This window comes from Lathyrus oleraceus, chromosome 7 (genome assembly GCF_024323335.1).
Source record: "Lathyrus oleraceus cultivar Zhongwan6 chromosome 7, CAAS_Psat_ZW6_1.0, whole genome shotgun sequence".
In the NCBI taxonomy this organism is placed as follows: Eukaryota; Viridiplantae; Streptophyta; class Magnoliopsida; order Fabales; family Fabaceae; genus Lathyrus; species Lathyrus oleraceus.
The window spans coordinates 133,159,931-133,177,827 of record NC_066585.1 but is presented as its reverse complement, the minus strand read 5'-3'; the positions used below and the strand labels follow the sequence as shown (position 1 = coordinate 133,177,827).

Sequence of the window (17,897 nt, the reverse complement as noted above, 5' to 3'; positions counted from 1 at the left end):
ATATATAAAATTATTTTTGAATTTTCAAAATCAACAATACAATATTATTTCATCAAAACTAATGGTAAATAAGTTGCATGTTTGATACAAAACATTTATTCATGCAAAGAAGAAAGAACAAAATAAAGTCAAATAAATCTAAATCTTCTTTCTTTTATAAATAAAATTACTTTTAAATACTTGTGTTAGCCCTTCAAAAGTCATATATGAAGGAGAACGGCGATCCAAAATGCAGCGGAAATTAAAATTTTCTTCTTTAGTGATCCTTACGAATGGGCATGATCAGTGATAGAATATTTACCTCTTGGGACGATTGAAACCTTTGATGCAGATCTACGGAGCGATCACAACGTTGAACGACGACAACACCTCTACTCAGTCCACACGAACGGATTCCTTCAATCTCAGTGCTAGCTGCTATGAATGAAGGTTTTGAGTGTGTGTGTGTGTGTGTGAGAGAGAGAGAGAGAGAAAAAGAAAAATGCAACTGCAAAAAAAGAATGCTTCTGCACAAGGGTTCTAATTATAGAACCACTTTTGTGGGCTTCAAGCTAAAAGGCCCACTTAAGTGTATGTGGCCCATATCTTATAATATTCCAAAAATCACTTAAGCCCATGGTACCTTACCATATTTCGTATTCTATTTAAGTACACCGTACCTTACGATGTTCTACAATTCACTTAAGTGCACCGTACCTTACAGTGTTCCTTAGTTACTCTATCTCTCATCAATCCGTCCTTTGTGTGTGACCCTGTAGGTTTTCGCGGCATTGGCAATTATATTAAATCACGTATTTAACATAATAAACAGTGAGCGGTATCTAGCAACACATCATTGCTACCCAAGACACGAAAATGTCATGTGATCTGACAAATCCTTCTGTGATAATACTTATGTGCATAATTACCCTTTTACCCTTATGTCTATATTGAACACAAGGCATAGACCGTGTCATCCTTGTCCAGTTCAATATTGGGCCCATAGACATTTATCTTGTTATACAGGATGAGGAAATTCCATCTAGGTCACTCATGTCCCTCAACATGCTTCGTGGAGTACCCATCAACTGCCTTTATGGTTATCCAGTTACGGAAAACGTATGATCAGCAATAAAGCACTCGACTCTACATCTAGGGTCCATAGTGGTTTCAGGTCAAAGGGTGGTATACACCATTATCACCATGAGAATAACTTATGAAACTTTGCATAACTTTCTATATAGTACTCTCATAGCGGGTCAATCCAGTATAAATATTACTCTTAATATTCATACCTATGTTTAAGACTTGATAACTCCTTATCCATGATCCACGAGATGTGATCATCAGTCTATATACATAATAGTCTTAATGCTTTAATGTTATCCCACTTCACAATAAAGCTCGACTACCGATACTTTAAGAATAGTGTCCTTATGTTTAATGTGATCTCATGATCAAGTCACACTTGATACATTAAACGGACCAGCTATCCTAGGGACTTTATTAAACAAACATAATAAAGAAAAATCCTTTTATTGTTAATAAATAATTCGATACGAGTACCAAAAGTATTGGCCTCTAGGGCTTACACCAACAATATAATCACCTTTAGGTGATACTGTCAATATTATGGATTAACAATCTAAATTTAGAACAAATTGATTGACAAAAAATTAGCACCCAATGAACATAAGCATTTAAAATGATTTTATACAGAAAATAGCACAATTAAAAAAAGAATGGAAAAATGATACATAGTGATTCTCCATCTTTCAATTATTTTGTGTGAGAAATACTCTTTTTTTACCTGACACGTATATAATTGTGAAATAGATATATGAAAAAAGAGATTAAAGATGTAGAAGCATACCTTAAAACCTCAAGTGATGAAAAAAAGGAAAACATGTTACGAGGAGGTAAAAAATTGAAGATACTATAACACATGAAAAACAGATCAAAAGTCATTACAGAATATGAGAGCTGCAAAGCAACAACATCTTAAGGAGATCAACAGCGGCTTAAAAGCCCCAAATAAACAGTTTGTGAGCCACAAGAGGCACATCAATCGCAATCGTTGTACTATTTTCATTAGCTAGCAAACAATAAAGACGAAGGTCGGGTAGGGAAGTGTTGGGGGGAAGTAGCTCATGTTGCCACTAATAACGACTCACGAATCTAATTATTGGAGGTAGTGGCCGCAGGAAATTGAATTCTAGGAAGCTATAGTGACTTATGTATGGTGCAATCTGCAACACTCCTCGAAATGAAAGTCTAGTTCAACTAGTTCATTAGTATTGGCTCAGGTAAGGTCACATCATGCTTTCACTTGTTAATAAGATATTTTAGTTCTCACTTTTTAAATCTCCCTCTTGTTTGTTTTGGATTTTATGATGAGATTCTCTCTCTCTCGCTCTCTCGTGAAAATTCTAAAATAGGAATTATAAAAATCTAAGTCATTCCTATACATACATCACTGATTAACAATACTTTAATTGGAGATGCAAGGGATCGAACCCTGAACCTCTTGCATGCAAAGAGAGCGCTCTACCATTTGAGCTACATCCCCATATATAAAATTATTCTTGAATTTTTAAACTCAACAATACAATATTATTTCATCAAAACTAATGGTAAATAAGTTGCATGTTTGATACAAAACATTTATTCATGCAAAGAAGAAAGAACAAAAAAAAAGTCAAATAAATCTAAATCTTCTTTTTTTTATAATAAAATTACTTTTAAATACTTGTGTTAGCCTTTCAAAAGTCATATATGAAGGAGAACGGCGATCCAAAATGCAGCGGAAATTAAAATTTTCTCCTTTAGTGATCCTTACGAATGGGCGTGATCAGTGATAGAATATTTACCTCTTGTGACGATTGAAACCTTTGATGCAGATCTACAGGGCGATCACGAAAGTTGAACGATGACAACGCCTCTACTCAGTCCACACGAACGGATTCCTTCAATCTCAGTGTTAGCTGCTATGAATGAAAGCTTTGAGTGAGAGAGAGAGAGAGAGAGAGAGAGAGAAAACGAAAAATGCAACTGCAAAAAAAGAATGCTTCTGCACAAGGGTTCTATTTATAGAACCACTTATGTGGACTTCAATCTGAAAGGCCCACTTAAGTGTATGTGGCCCATATCTTATAATATTCCCAAAATCACTTAAGCCCATGGTACCTTACCATATTTCGTATTCTATTTAAGTACACCGTACCTTACGATGTTCTACATTTCACTTAAGTGCACCGTACCTTACGGTGTTCCTTAGTTACTCTAACTCTCATTAATCCGTCCTTTGTGTGTGACCCTGTAGGTTTTCGCGGCATTGGCAATTATATTAAATCACGTATTTAACATAATAACCAATGAGCGGTATCTAACAACACATCACTGCTACCTAAGACACGAAAATGTCATGTGATCTGACAAATCCTTCTGTGATAATACTTATGTGCATAATTACCCTTTTACCCTTATGTCTATATTGAACACAAGGCATAGACCGTGTCATCCTTGTCCAGTTCAATATTGGCCCCATAGATATTTATACTGTTATACAGGATGGGAAAATTCCATCTAGGTCACTCATGTCCCTCAGCATGCTTCGTGGAGTACCCATTACCTGTCTTTATGGTTATCCAGTTACGGAAAACGTTTGATCAGCAGTAAAGCACTCGGCTCTACATCTAGGGTCCATAGTGGTTTCAGGTCAAAGGGTGGTATACACCATTATCACCATGAGAATAACTTATGACACTTTGCATAACTTTCTATATAGTACTCTTATAGCGATTCAATCCAGTATAAATATTACTCTTAATAATCATACATATGTTTAAGACTTGATAACTCCTTATCCATGATCCATGAGATGTTATCATCAGTCTATATACATAATAGTCTTAATGCTTTAATGTTATCCCACTTCACAATAAAGCTCGACTACGGATACTTTAAGAATAGTGTCCTTATGTTTAATGTGATCTCATGATCAAGTTACACTTGATACCTTAAATGGACCAGCTATCCTTGGGACTTTATTAAACAAACATAATAAAGAAAAATCCTTTTATTATTAATAAATAATTCGATACGAGTACCAAAAGTATTGGCCTCTAGGGCTTACACCAATAATATAATCACCTTTAGGTGATACTGTCAATATTATGGATTAACAATCTAAATTTAGAACAAATTATTTGAGAAAAATTAGCACCCAATGAACATAAGCATTTAAAATGATTTTATACGGAAAATAGCACAATTAAAAAAAGAATGGAAAAATGATACATAGTGATTCTCCATCTTTCAATTATTGTGTGTGAGAAATACTCTTTTTTTACCTGACACGTATATAATTGTGAAATAGATATATGAAAAAAGAGATTAAAGATGTAGAAGCATACCTTAAAACCTCAAGTGATGAAAAAAAGGAAAACATGTTCCGAGGCGGTAAAAAATTGAAGATATTATAACACATGAAAAACGGATCAAAAGTCATTACAGAATATGAGAGCTGCAAAGCAACAACATCTTAAGGAGATCAACAGCGGCTTAAAAGCCCCAAATAAACAGTTTGTGAGCCACAAGAGGCACAACAATCGCAATTGTTGTACTATTTTCATTAGCTAGCAAACAAGAAAGACGAAGGTCGGGTAGGGAAGTGTTAGGGGGAAGTAGCTCATGTTGCCACTAATAACGACTCATGAATCTAGTTATTGGAGGTAATGGCCACATGAAATTGACTTCTAGGAAGCTATAGTGACTTATGTATGGTGCACTGTGCAACACTCTTCGAAAAGTAAGTCTAGTTCAATTGGTTCATTAGTATTGGCTCAGGTCAGGTCACATAATGCTTTCACTTGTTAATAAGATATTTTTGTTCTCATTTTTTACATCTCCCTCTTGTTTGTTTTGGATTTTATTACGAGATTCTCTCTCTCGAACGTGAAAATTCTAAATTAGGAATTATAATAATCTAAGTCATTCCTATACATACATCACTGATAAACAATACTTTAATTGGAGGTGCAGGGGATCGAACCCTGTACCTCTCGCATGCAAAGCGAGCGCTCTACCATTTGAGCTACATCCCCATATATAAAATTATTCTTGAATTTTTAAAATCAACAATACAATATTATTTCATCAAAACTAATGGTAAATAAGTTGCATGTTTGATACAAAACATTTATTCATGCAAAGAAGAAAGAACAAAATAAAGTCAAATAAATCTAAATCTTCTTTCTTTTATAAATAAAATTACTTTTAAATACTTGTGTTAGCCCTTCAAAAGTCATATATGAAGGAGAACGGCAATCCAAAATGCAGCGGAAATTAAAATTTTCTCCTTTAGTGATCCTTACGAATGGGCATGATCAGTGATAGAATATTTACCTCTTGGGACGATTGAAACCTTTGATGCAGATCTACGGAGCAATCACAACGTTGAACGACGACAACACCTCTACTCAGTCCACACGAACGGATTCCTTCAATCTCAGTGCTAGCTGCTATGAATGAAGGTTTTGAGTGTGTGTGTGTGTGTGTGAGAGAGAGAGAGAGAGAGAGAAAACGAAAAATGCAACTGCAAAAAAAGAATGCTTCTGCACAAGGGTTCTATTTATAGAACCACTTGTGTGGGCTACAAGCTAAAAGGCCCACTTAAGTGTATGTGGCCCATATCTTATAATATTCCCAAAATCACTTAAGCCCATGGTACCTTACCATATTTCGTATTCTATTTAAGTACACCGTACCTTACGATGTTCTACAATTCACTTAAGTGCACCGTACCTTACAGTGTTCCTTAGTTACTCTATCTCTCATCAATCCGTCCTTTGTGTGTGACCCTGTAGGTTTTCGCGGCATTGGCAATTATATTAAATCACGTATTTAACATAATAAACAGTGAGCGGTATCTAGCAACACATCACTGCTACCCAACACACGAAAATGTCATGTGATCTGACAAATCCTTCTGTGATAATACTTATGTGCATAATTAACCTTTTACCCTTATGTCTATATTGAACACAAGGCATAGACCGTGTCATCCTTATCCAGTTCAATATTGGCCCCATAGATATTTATACTGTTATACAGGATGGGGAAATTCCATCTAGGTCACTCATGTCCCTCAACATGCTTCGTGGAGTACCCATCAACTGCCTTTATGGTTATCCAGTTACGGAAAACGTTTGATCAGCAATAAAGCACTCGACTCTACATCTAGGGTTCATAGTGGTTTCAGGTCGAAGGGTGGTATACACCATTATCACCATGAGAATAACTTATGAAACTTTGCATAACTTTCTATATAGTACTCTCATAGCGGGTCAATCCAGTATAAATATTACTCTTAATATTCATACCTATGTTTAAGACTTGATAACTCCTTATCCATGATCCATGAGATGTGATCATCAGTCTATATACATAATAGTCTTAATGCTTTAATGTTATCCCACTTCACAATAAAGCTCGACTACGGATACTTTAAGAATAGTGTCCTTATGTTTAATGTGATCTCATGATCAAGTCACACTTGATACATTAAACGGACCAGCTATCCTAGGGACTTTATTAAACAAACATAATAAAGAAAAATACTTTTATTATTAATAAATAATTCGATACGAGTACCAAAAGTATTGGCCTCTAGGGCTTACACCAACAATATAATCACCTTTAGGTGATACTGTCAATATTATGGATTAACAATCTAAATTTAGAACAAATTGATTGACAAAAAATTAGCACCCAATGAACATAAGCATTTAAAATGATTTTATACAGAAAATAGCACAATTAAAAAAAGAATGGAAAAATGATACATAGTGATTCTCCATCTTTCAATTATTTTGTGTGAGAAATACTCTTTTTTTACCTGACACGTATATAATTGTGAAATAGATATATGAAAAAAGAGATTAAAGATGTAGAAGCATACCTTAAAACCTCAAGTGATGAAAAAAAGGAAAACATGTTCTGAGGCGGTAAAAAATTGAAGATATTATAACACAAGAAAAACGGATCAAAAGTCATTACAGAATATGAGAGCTGCAAAGCAACAACGTCTTAAGGAGATCAACAGCGGCTTAAAATCCCCAAATAAACAGTTTGTGAGCCACAAGAGGCACATCAATCGCAATTGTTGTACTATTTTCATTAGCTAGCAAACAAGAAAGACGAAGGTCGGGTAGGGAAGTGTTAGGGGAAAGTAGCTCATGTTGCCACTAATAACGACTCATGAATCTAGTTATTGGAGGTAGTGGCCACATGAAATTGACTTCTAGGAAGCTATAGTGACTTATGTATGGTGCACTGTGCAACACTCCTCGAAAAGCAAGTCTAGTTCAATTGGTTCATTAGTATTGGCTCAGGTCAGGTCACATCATGCTTTCACTTGTTAATAAAATATTTTTGTTCCCATTTTTTACATCTCCCTCTTGTTTGTTTTGGATTTTATTACTATCTCTCTCTCTCTCTCTCTCTCTCTCTCTCTCTCTCTCTCTCTCTCTCTCTCTCTCTCTCTCTCTCTCTGACGTGAAAATTCTAAAATAGGAATTATAAAAATCTAAGTCATTCCTATACATACATCACTAATTAACAATACTTTAATTGGAGATGCAGGGGATCAAACCCTGTACCTCTCGCATGCTAAGCGAGCGCTCTACCATTTGAGCTATATCCCCATTTATAAAATTATTCTTGAATCTTTAAACTCAACAATATATTATTATTTCATCAAAACTAATGGTAAATAAGTTGCATGTTTGATACAAAATATTTATTAATGCAAAGAAGAAAGAACAAAAAAAAAGTCAAATAAATTTAAATCTTCTTTTTTTGTAAATAAAATTACTTTTAAATACTTGTGTTAGCCCTTCAAAAGTCATATATGAAGGAGAACGGCGATCCAAAATGCAGCGGAAATTAAAATTTTCTCCTTTAGTGATCCATACGAATGGGCATGATCAAGGATAGAATATTTACCTCTTGTGACGATTGAAACCTTTGATGCAGATCTACGGAGCGATCACGAACGTTCAACGACGACAACGCCTCTACTCAGTCCACACGAACGGATTCCTTCACTCTCAGTGCTAGCTGCTATGAATGAAGGCTTTGAGTGAGAGAGAGAGAGAGAAAACAAAAAATGCAACTGCAAAAAAAGAATGCTTCTGCACAAGGGTTCTATTTATAGAACCACTTGTGTCGGCTTCTAGCTAAAAGGCCCACTTAAGTGTATGTGGCCCATATCTTATAATATGCCCAAAATCACTTAAGCCCGGGGTACCTTACCATACTTCGTATTCTATTTAAGTACACTGTACCTTATGATGTTCTACAATTCACTTAAGTGCACTGTATCTTACGGTGTTCCTTAGTTACTCTATCTCTCATCAATCTGTCCTTTGTGTGTGACCCTATAGGTTTTCGCGGCATTGGCAATTATATTAAATCATGTATTTAACATAATAAACAGTGAGCGGTATCTAGCAACACATCAATGCTACCCAAGACACGAAAATGTCATGTGATCTGACAAATCCTTCTGTGATAATACTTATGTGCATAATTATCCTTTTGCCCTTATGTCTATATTGAACATAAGGCATAGACCGTGTCATCCTTGTCTAGTTCAATATTGGGCCCATAGATATTTATTCTGTTACACAGGATGGGAAAATTCCATCTAGGTCACTCATGTCCCTCAGCATGCTTCGTGGAGTACCCATCAACTGTCTTTATGGTTATCCAGTTACGGACAACGTTTGATCAGCAATAGAGCACTCGACTCTACATCTAGGGTCCATAGTGGTTTCAGGTTGAAGGGTGGTATACACCATTATCACCATGAGAATAACTTATGAAACTTTGCATAACTTTCTATATAGTACTCTCATAGCGGGTCAATCCAGTATAAATATTACTCTTAATATTCATACATATGTTTGAGACTTGATAACTCCTTATCCATGATCCATGAGATGTGATCATCAGTCTATATACATAATAGTCTTAATGCTTTAATGTTATCCCACTTCACAATAAAGCTCGACTACGGATACTTTAAGAATAGTGTCCTTATGTTTAATGTGATCTCATGATCAAGTCACACTTGATACATTAAACTGACTAGCTATCCTAGGGACTTTATTAAACAAACATAATAAAGAAAAAGCCTTTTATTATTAATAAATAATTTGATACAAGTACCAAAAGTATTGGCCTCTAGGGCTAACACCAACAATATAATCACCTTTAGGTGATACTGTCAATATTATATATTAACAATCTAAATTTAGAACAAATTGATTGAGAAAAATTAGCACCCAATGAACATAAGCATTTAAAATGATTTTATATGGAAAATAGCACAATTAAAAAAAGAATGGAAAAATGATACAGAGTGATTCTCCATCTTTCAATTATTGTGTGTGAGAAATACTCTTTTTTTACCTGACACGTATATAATTGTGAAATAGATATATGAAAAAAGAGATTAAAGATGTAGAAGCATACCTTAAAACCTCAAAAGATGAAAAAAAAGGAAAACATGTTCCGAGGCGGTAAAAAATTGAAGATATTATAACACATGAAAAACGGATCAAAAGTCATTACAGAATATGAGAGCTGCAAAGTAACAACATCTTAAGGAGATCAACAGCGGCTTAAAAGCCCCAAAATAGACAGTTTGTGAGCCACAAGAGGCACATTAATCGCAGTCGTTGTACTATTTTCATTAGCTAGCAAACAAGAAGGACGAAGGTCGGGTAGGGAAGTGTTGGGGGGAAGTAGCTCCTGTTGCCACTAATAACGACTCATGAATCTAGTTATTGGAGGTAGTGGCCGCAATAAATTAACTTCTAGGAACCTATAGTGACTTATGTATGGTGCATTGTGCAACACTACTCGAAAAGCAAATCTAGTTCAATTGGTTCATTAGTATTGGCTCAGGTCAGGTCACATCATACTTTCACTTGTTAATAAGATATTTTATTTCTCATTTTTTACATTTCCCTCTTGTTTGTTGTAGATTTTATTACGAGATCCTCTCTCTCTCTCTAACGTGAAAATTCTTAAATAGGAATTATAAAAATCTAAGTCATTCCTATACACACTGATTAACAATACTTTAATTTGAGATGCAAAGGATCAAACCCTGTACCTCTCGCATGCAAAGCGAGCGCTCTACCATTTGAGCTACATCCCCATATATAAAATTATTCTTGAATTTTTAAACTCAACAATACAATATTATTTCCTCAAAACTAATGGTAAATAAGTTGCTTGTTTGATGCAAAACATTTATTCATGCAAAGAAGAAAGAACAAAAAAAAGTCAAATAAATCTAAATCTTCTTTTTTTTTATAGATAAAATTACTTTAAGATACTTGTGTTATCCCTTCAAAAGATATATAATCACCTTTAGGTTATACTGTCAATATTATGGATTAACAATCTAAATTTAGAACAAATTGATTGAGAAAAATTAGCACCCAGTGAACATAAGCATTTAAAATGATTTTATATGGAAAATAGCACAATTAAAAAAAGAATGAAAAACGGAGACGGAGTGATTCTCTAATCTTTCAATTCCTGTGTGTGAGAAATACTCTTTTTTTACCTGACACATATATAATTGTGGAATAGATATATGAAAAAAAAGATTAAAGATGTAGAAGCATACCTAAAAACCTCAAGTGATGAAAAAAAGGAAAACATGTTCTGAGGCGGTAAAAATTTGAAGATATTATAACACATGAAAAACGGATCATAAGTCATTACAGAATATGAGAGCTACAAAGCAACAACATCTTAAGGAGATCAACAGCGACTTAAAAACCCAAAATAAACAGTTTTTGAGCCACAAGAGGCACATCAATCGCAATCGTTGTACTATTTTCATTAGCTAGCAAACAAGAAAGACGAAGGTCGGGTAGGGAAGTGTTGGGAGGAAGTCGCTCGTGGTGCCACTAATAGCGACTACATGAATCTAGTTTTTGGAGGTAGTGGCTGCAAGGAATTGACTTCTAGGAAGATATAGTGACTTGTGTATGGTGCACTGTGCAACACTCCTCAAAAAGCAAGTCTAGTTCAATTGGTTCATTAGTATTGGGTCAGGTCAGGTCACATCATGCTTTCACTTGTTAATAAGATATTTTTGTTCTCATTTTTTTCATGTCCCTTTTGTTTGTTTTGGATTTTATTTCTAAAATAGGAATTTATAAAATTCTAAGTCAATCATATACGTACATCACTGATTAACAATGCTTTAATTGGATATGCACGGGATCGAACCCTGTACCTCTCGCATGCAAAATAACCGCTCTAACATTTAAGCTACATCCCCATGTATAAAATCATTCTAGAATTTTTAAACTCAGCAATACAATATTATTTCATCAAAACTAATGGTAAATAAGTTGCATATTTGATACAAAACATTTATTCATGCAAAGAAGAAAGAACAAAAAAAAAGTCAAATAAATCTAAATCTTTTTTTTTTATATAAATAAAATTACTTTTAAATACTTGTGTTAGCCCTTCAAAAGTCATATAATCACCTTTAGGTGACACTGTCAATATTATGGATTAACAATCTAAATTTAGAACAAATTCATTGAGAAAAATTAGCACCCAATGAACATAAGCATTTATAATGATTTTATATGGAAAATAGCACAATTAAAAAAAGAATGGAAAGATGATACAGAGTGATTCTCCATCTTTCAATTATTGTATGTGAGAAATATTCTTTTTTTACCTGACACGTATATAATTGTGACATAGATATATGAAAAAAGAGATTAAAGATGTAGAAGCATACCTTAAAACCTCAAGTGATGAAAAAAGGAAAACATGTTCCGAGGCGGTAAAAAATTGAAGACATTATAACACATGAAAAAAGGATCACAAGTCATTACAGAATATGAGAGCTGCAAAGCAACAACATCTTAAGGAGATCAACAGCAGCTTAAAAGCCCCAAATAAACAGTTTGTGAGCCACAAGAGGCACATCAATCGCAATCGTTGTACTATTTTCATTATCTTGCAAACAAGAAAGACGAAGGTCGGATAGGGAAGTGTTGGGAGGAAGTGGCTCGTGGTGCCACTAATAGCGACTCATGAATCTAGTTATTGGAGGTAGTGGCCGCAGGCAATTGACTTCTAGGAAGCTATAGTGACTTATCTGTGGTGCACTGTGCAACACTCCTCGAAAAGCAAATCTAGTTCAATTGGTTCATTAGTATTGGGTCAGGTCAGGTCACCTCATGCTTTCACTTGTTAATAAGATATTTTTGTTCTCATTTTTTTCATCTCCCTTTTGTTTGTTTTGGATTTTATTACGAGATTCTCTCTCTATCTCTCTAACGTGAAAATTCTTATATAGGAATTATAAAAATCTAAATCATTCCTAGACATACATCACTTATTAACAATAACTTAATTGGAGATGCAGGGGATCAAACCATGTACCTCTCGCATGCAAAGCGAGTGCTCTACGATTTGAGCTACATCCCCATATATAAAATTATTCTAGAATTTTTAAACTCAACAATACAATATTATTTCAACAAAACTAATGGTAAATAAGTTTCATGTTTGATACAAAACATTTATTCATGTAAAGAAGAAAGAACAAAAAAAAGTCAAATAAATCTAAATCTTTTTTTTATAAATAAAATTTATTCTAAATACTTGTGTTAGCCCTTCAAAAGACATATAATCACCTTTAGGTGATACTGTCAATATTATGGATCAACAATCTAAATTTAGAAGAAATTGATTGAGAAAAATTAGCACCCAATGAACATAAGCATTTAAAGTGATTTTATATGTAAAATAGCACAATTAAAAAAAGAATGGAAAAAAGATACATAGTGATTCTCTAATCTTTCAATTATTGTGTGTTGAAACACTCTTTTTTTAGCTGACACATATATAATTGTGAAATAGATATATGAAAAAAAAGATTAAAGATGTAGAAGCATACCTTAAAACCTCAAGTGCTGGAAAAAAGGAAAACATGTTTCGAGGCGGTAAAAAATTGAAGATATTATAACACATGAAAAACGGGGTTTCTTTACAAAAGTAACCCACTTTTTCAAGGAAATTCCCAAAATACCCCTAGTTTCAAAAAAAATCCCAAACTACCCCACTTTTAGGATTGGACGCCAAATGAACTGAAATATGAAAGAAGATAGGATATAGTCAATGTAGAAGAAGTTACAAAATATAACGAAATAATTAAGTTATTTTCCTTACGTTTGTCGGTCGTAGGTGATCCAACATGTTACGATACTGAGTAATACAGTGTCTTGGACATTTGTTGTAACTCATACCACGTGCAGACCATCTACACCAGAAAGTCAAAAAATATTATTTAGAGGTAATAATCTTTAAAGAAGTAAGTAAAGATATAGCAATTTAAAAGACTTACTTTTGTGCATACAAAAATGTGAAAGGGTTGTTATTGACGGGTGCTAGAGACGGTAGTCTTGACCAACCCCATGCTTGTAGAAAAACACCACATCCGGAAAATGTAAATGTGTCTTTGTGTGAGTTTTTGCACAAGGAGCTATAGAGATAGGCTAGACAAGCAGATCCCCAACTGTAACTTCCTATTCTATCTACATGTCTAAGTAGAGGTAAATACATAATATGCATGCTAGACCACTACCTTCGGGAAATAAAAACGAGCCAATTAACAGCATAATGTAACACCTAGTTTTTATTATTCGAGCATCTTCGATAGAATGCTCATCTAAGTATAAACTATTATAGTACGACTTAAGGCATGAGAGTAGTATACCTTGACCTCTTGTATTATCATCTAACAAATCAGTCTCTAAGAGCTCCATGCAAATTGAATTTGCATAGTTGGTTTTACCATTAACAGCCTTACCTTCAATGGGTAGTCCCAAAAGCATGTAGACGTCTTCTAACGTCACGGTACACTCACCGTTGGGAACCAAATTATGTGTGTCTCGTGTCTCCATCTTTCGCATAAAGCTAAAATGAATTTGTTATCTATGGACCAAGACAAAATCTTGTTTATATGACCAAAACCGGTGAGTTCAACATAAGGTTGAATCGTCGGGTCCATATGGACATATTCGTGGACCCGAGTTCGGAACCTTGATACATCCTATAAAAGAAATAATAAAAAACTTGACTAAGTTGGTATGTTAAAATAAAAGGGGTTGGTGAAGATGAAAGATAAAAAGTTAACAAAAGAAAAAACTTACATATGTTGCGATGTTTGCAACGGTTCCTCTACGTGATTCGCCCATTGTGAGGATAGACATTTTGTAAGGGGGTTGATGTAGATGAAACTACAAGAAGTTGTTGCAGATGAAATTGTAGAAGAAGTATTATAGAATAAGTAGTGAGAGTGATGGTGTGGAAGAAGTGTTGATGGAGTGGATGTATTTATAGGCAAATGGATGGGAGCATGAAAATTTGTGCTTGCATGGTGTCTCCACTTGAATTGGCGACCATGTACAACCTTTAAGAGGGATCTCCATTCAAATTGGCGCCTCCATAGGGACATGCATGCAAGACCTAGGTCTGATTGCTTGGTTTCGAGGTCTGAATGCATGGTGTCTCCACTTCAATTGGCGCCCATGTGCAAGGAATGAGTGGGGGTGCCAATTCATTTGGAGTGTGTGTCTGCATGTCTGACACGTGGTTGTCTTGTCTTTTGCATGCTAAACATGTCACTTCTTAGTAGCTTGCATGGTTGACACATCATTTCGGAGTAGCTTGCATGTGTGACACGTCATTTCGAGTAGCTTGCATGTGCGACACGTCACTTCGAACTAGCTAGCATGTGAGACACTTCACTCCTCTATTTAAGTGTCTTAATATCAACATCCAAGACACTTCACTCATATTCATCTGCAGTAAGAAAATAGTTTTCATCTGCACAATTTCATCTTCATCATTATACAGTGTCAACGTTCACTGCAACGGTGAAACATACGAGTCTGAGCTATATGGTTTTTGTTTTCGAAACACTGATGCCATTAGACTCACGATCAAGAGAAATGCAACCTTCTTGCATTTGAAAAAAAGAATACAATCATGTATAGGATCGGGTATTGTGTCAAAGATCACATATCAAAATCCAATATTTTTTTAGAATAGTCAATGCAAGTATTTCCCCCTTAAGGTACGAGACAATGAAGATGTAGAATACATGTTTGTTAGTCATGAACATTCAGGATGCAACTGTATCGAGTTGTACATTACTCTTCAACCATGTATACCATCTCAACAGTCTCAACTAACCGGTCAGGATGAAGCTGGTGAAGATGATCCACAATGGTCAGATGAACTTAACCCAGAAGCAGAAGCAGGAGTGGACGTTGTTGATGAAGAAGAAGAGGAGACCGAGATACAGGTTGATCACATGTTGAACAACGACGATGAAGATGATGATCAACCACCACCAATACCTCCTAGTCATGTCTACAATCCGCCTCAACATATGACAAATATGGATCTTCACGATGATGAAACATCCAACAGTGTTTTCTATAATCTGTATCCGGTATCAGAAGAAGAATTGAAGGTGGGAGACATGTTTCGTACCAAATAAGAATGTGTTTTGGCTACCAAAAAATTCCACATGAACAACTCTGCTGACTTTACAGTGAAACGCACTGATTCTAGAAGGTATGTTATCGAATGTCGTAACATGCTTTGTAAGTTTCGTTTGGCTGCGTCTTACAAGAAGAAAAACGACTCTTGGGAGATCGCTTCAATAGACCCACCTCACAGTTGCATTGCAACTAACGTTGAACAAGATCACCGTAAACTAAGCGCAACATTGATATGTCAAGACATTCTGCCGTTGGTTAATAAAGACGCGTCAGTGAAGGTGAGTATAATTATATCCCATATCAGAACAACATATAATTATACTCCATCTTATAAGAAAGCCTGGATTGCGAGGACAAAAGTTGTTGAACAAGTTTTCGGCAACTGGGAGGATTCATACAAGGAATTGCCACGGTTTTTATGGGCACTAAAAACATATGTCCCAGGAACTGTGGCAATTATGGAGACATTGTCAGCGATGATGCCAGACGGAACCTGTGCTACAAGTAATAGAATATTTCACCGTCTCTTTTGGGCATTTGACTTGTGCATCAAAGGTTTCGCATTCTGCAAACCTATTATTCAAATTGATGGCACTTGGTTATATGGAAAATACAAGGGTACTTTGCTCTTGGCGGTTGCACAAGATGGCAACAACAATGTCTTTCCCATTGCCTTTGCTCTTGTTGAAGGTGAAACGGCTGGTGGATGGGGTTTCTTTCTTCGACATCTCAGAACGCATGTGACTCCACAAGCAAATCTCTGTTTGATTTCTGATAGACATGCTGCCATTGAGAGTGCCTACAACAACCATGACAACGGATGGCATGATCCTCCTTCTACCCATGTCTACTGTATCAGACACATTGCACAAAACTTCATGCGTGCTATAAAAGATAAGAATCTTCGCAAGAAGGTGGTGATTGCTGGATATGCTCTAACTCAGCCGTCATTTCAATATTATCGTGATGAAATTAGACTGTCTAATGAAGACGCAGGGAGATGGCTAAATAACATACCAGTAAAGCAGTGGGCAAGGGCATTTGACAGAGGTTGTCGATGGGGCCACATGACAACAAACATTGTGGAATGCATGAACGGGGTATTCAAAGGAATTCGAAATCTGTCGATAACTGCCTTGGTAAGATCAACCTATTATAGGTTGGATTCTATGTTCGCAACCAGAGGTGAAAGATGGAGTGTTGTGTTAATGTCCGGGCAAGTATTCAGTGAGTGTTGCATGAAGGTCATGAAAGAGGAGAACATCAAAGCTAGCACACACGCTGTAACAGTCTATGACCGTCATAGGCAAATTTTCAGCGTCCAGGAAACAATGGACCACAACGAGGGGAAACCAAATTTAGCCTACGATGTTAGACTAAACAGAAGTTGGTGCGATTGTGGAAAATTACAGGCCTTCCGCATACCTTTCTCCCATGTCATAGTAGCATGCACTTATACTCGTCAAGATGCTTACAACCATTTATCTTATGTGTATAAGGCCAACACCATCATGAATGTATATAATCAAAGCTTCTCAGTACTACCGATGGAGGATTATTGGCCTCCATATGAAGGTGATATTGTTTGGCACAATGACGAGATGCGTAGAAAGAAGAAAGGAAGGCCAAACAACACACGTATCAGAACAGAGATGGATTCCACAGATAAAATGATAAGATTATGTAGTATCTGTCGTCAACCAGGACACAACAAGAACAACTGTCCCAATCGAGGAGCATCATCTAGGTCTTAAGCTTTTTGTAACATTGTATTTCTATAACCTTCAATCATTATATATCATTAAGTTTTTGTTACAACGAGGTTCACAACAAACATCAGTACAAAATAAGCTATTTGAAAACATATATATTTCTAACTTATTACAACAATCAAATTGATGTCGTCTCGACCGAACATCATTTCCCTAGCATCCTTATCAGTCTTCATTCGCACCCAACCAAAGATACTGTCAAGTCTCTCAATGCTTATGATTTTTTTCCCTTCTGGTATTTTCCCATCTAACCAACGAACCAGCTCCCTCTTTAGTGGATCGAACATAGTGATGTTCCAGAACAGCATCAACATTTGAGGTTCGTCTCTCGCATAAATCACCTTACTGTATTGGCGACGAACAACAAACATGATTGCCAAATGATTGTGTGAGATGTGGAACATTTACTCACACAACGCATCTATTTATAACACAAAAATTGCATTTTAGGAGGAGTCTCCAATTGAATTGGTGACTCCTCTTAAAACCTACACAGGGGCGCCAATTGGATTGGCTA

The 17,897-nt window shown here is 35.5% G+C and overlaps 2 non-coding genes across 2 annotated transcripts; both read right to left on the bottom strand.

The window, feature by feature from the left end:
* Nucleotides 1-5,011: 5,011 nt before the first annotated feature.
* TRNAA-UGC (transfer RNA alanine (anticodon UGC)) lies at nt 5,012-5,084 on the bottom strand. Its single transcript has one exon. It is a non-coding gene; the product is annotated as a tRNA-Ala (tRNA).
* Nucleotides 5,085-7,612: 2,528 nt separating this feature from the next.
* On the bottom strand, nt 7,613-7,685 carry TRNAA-AGC (transfer RNA alanine (anticodon AGC)). The gene has a single exon. It is a non-coding gene; the product is annotated as a tRNA-Ala (tRNA).
* Between the last annotated feature and the right edge of the window lie 10,212 nt (nt 7,686-17,897).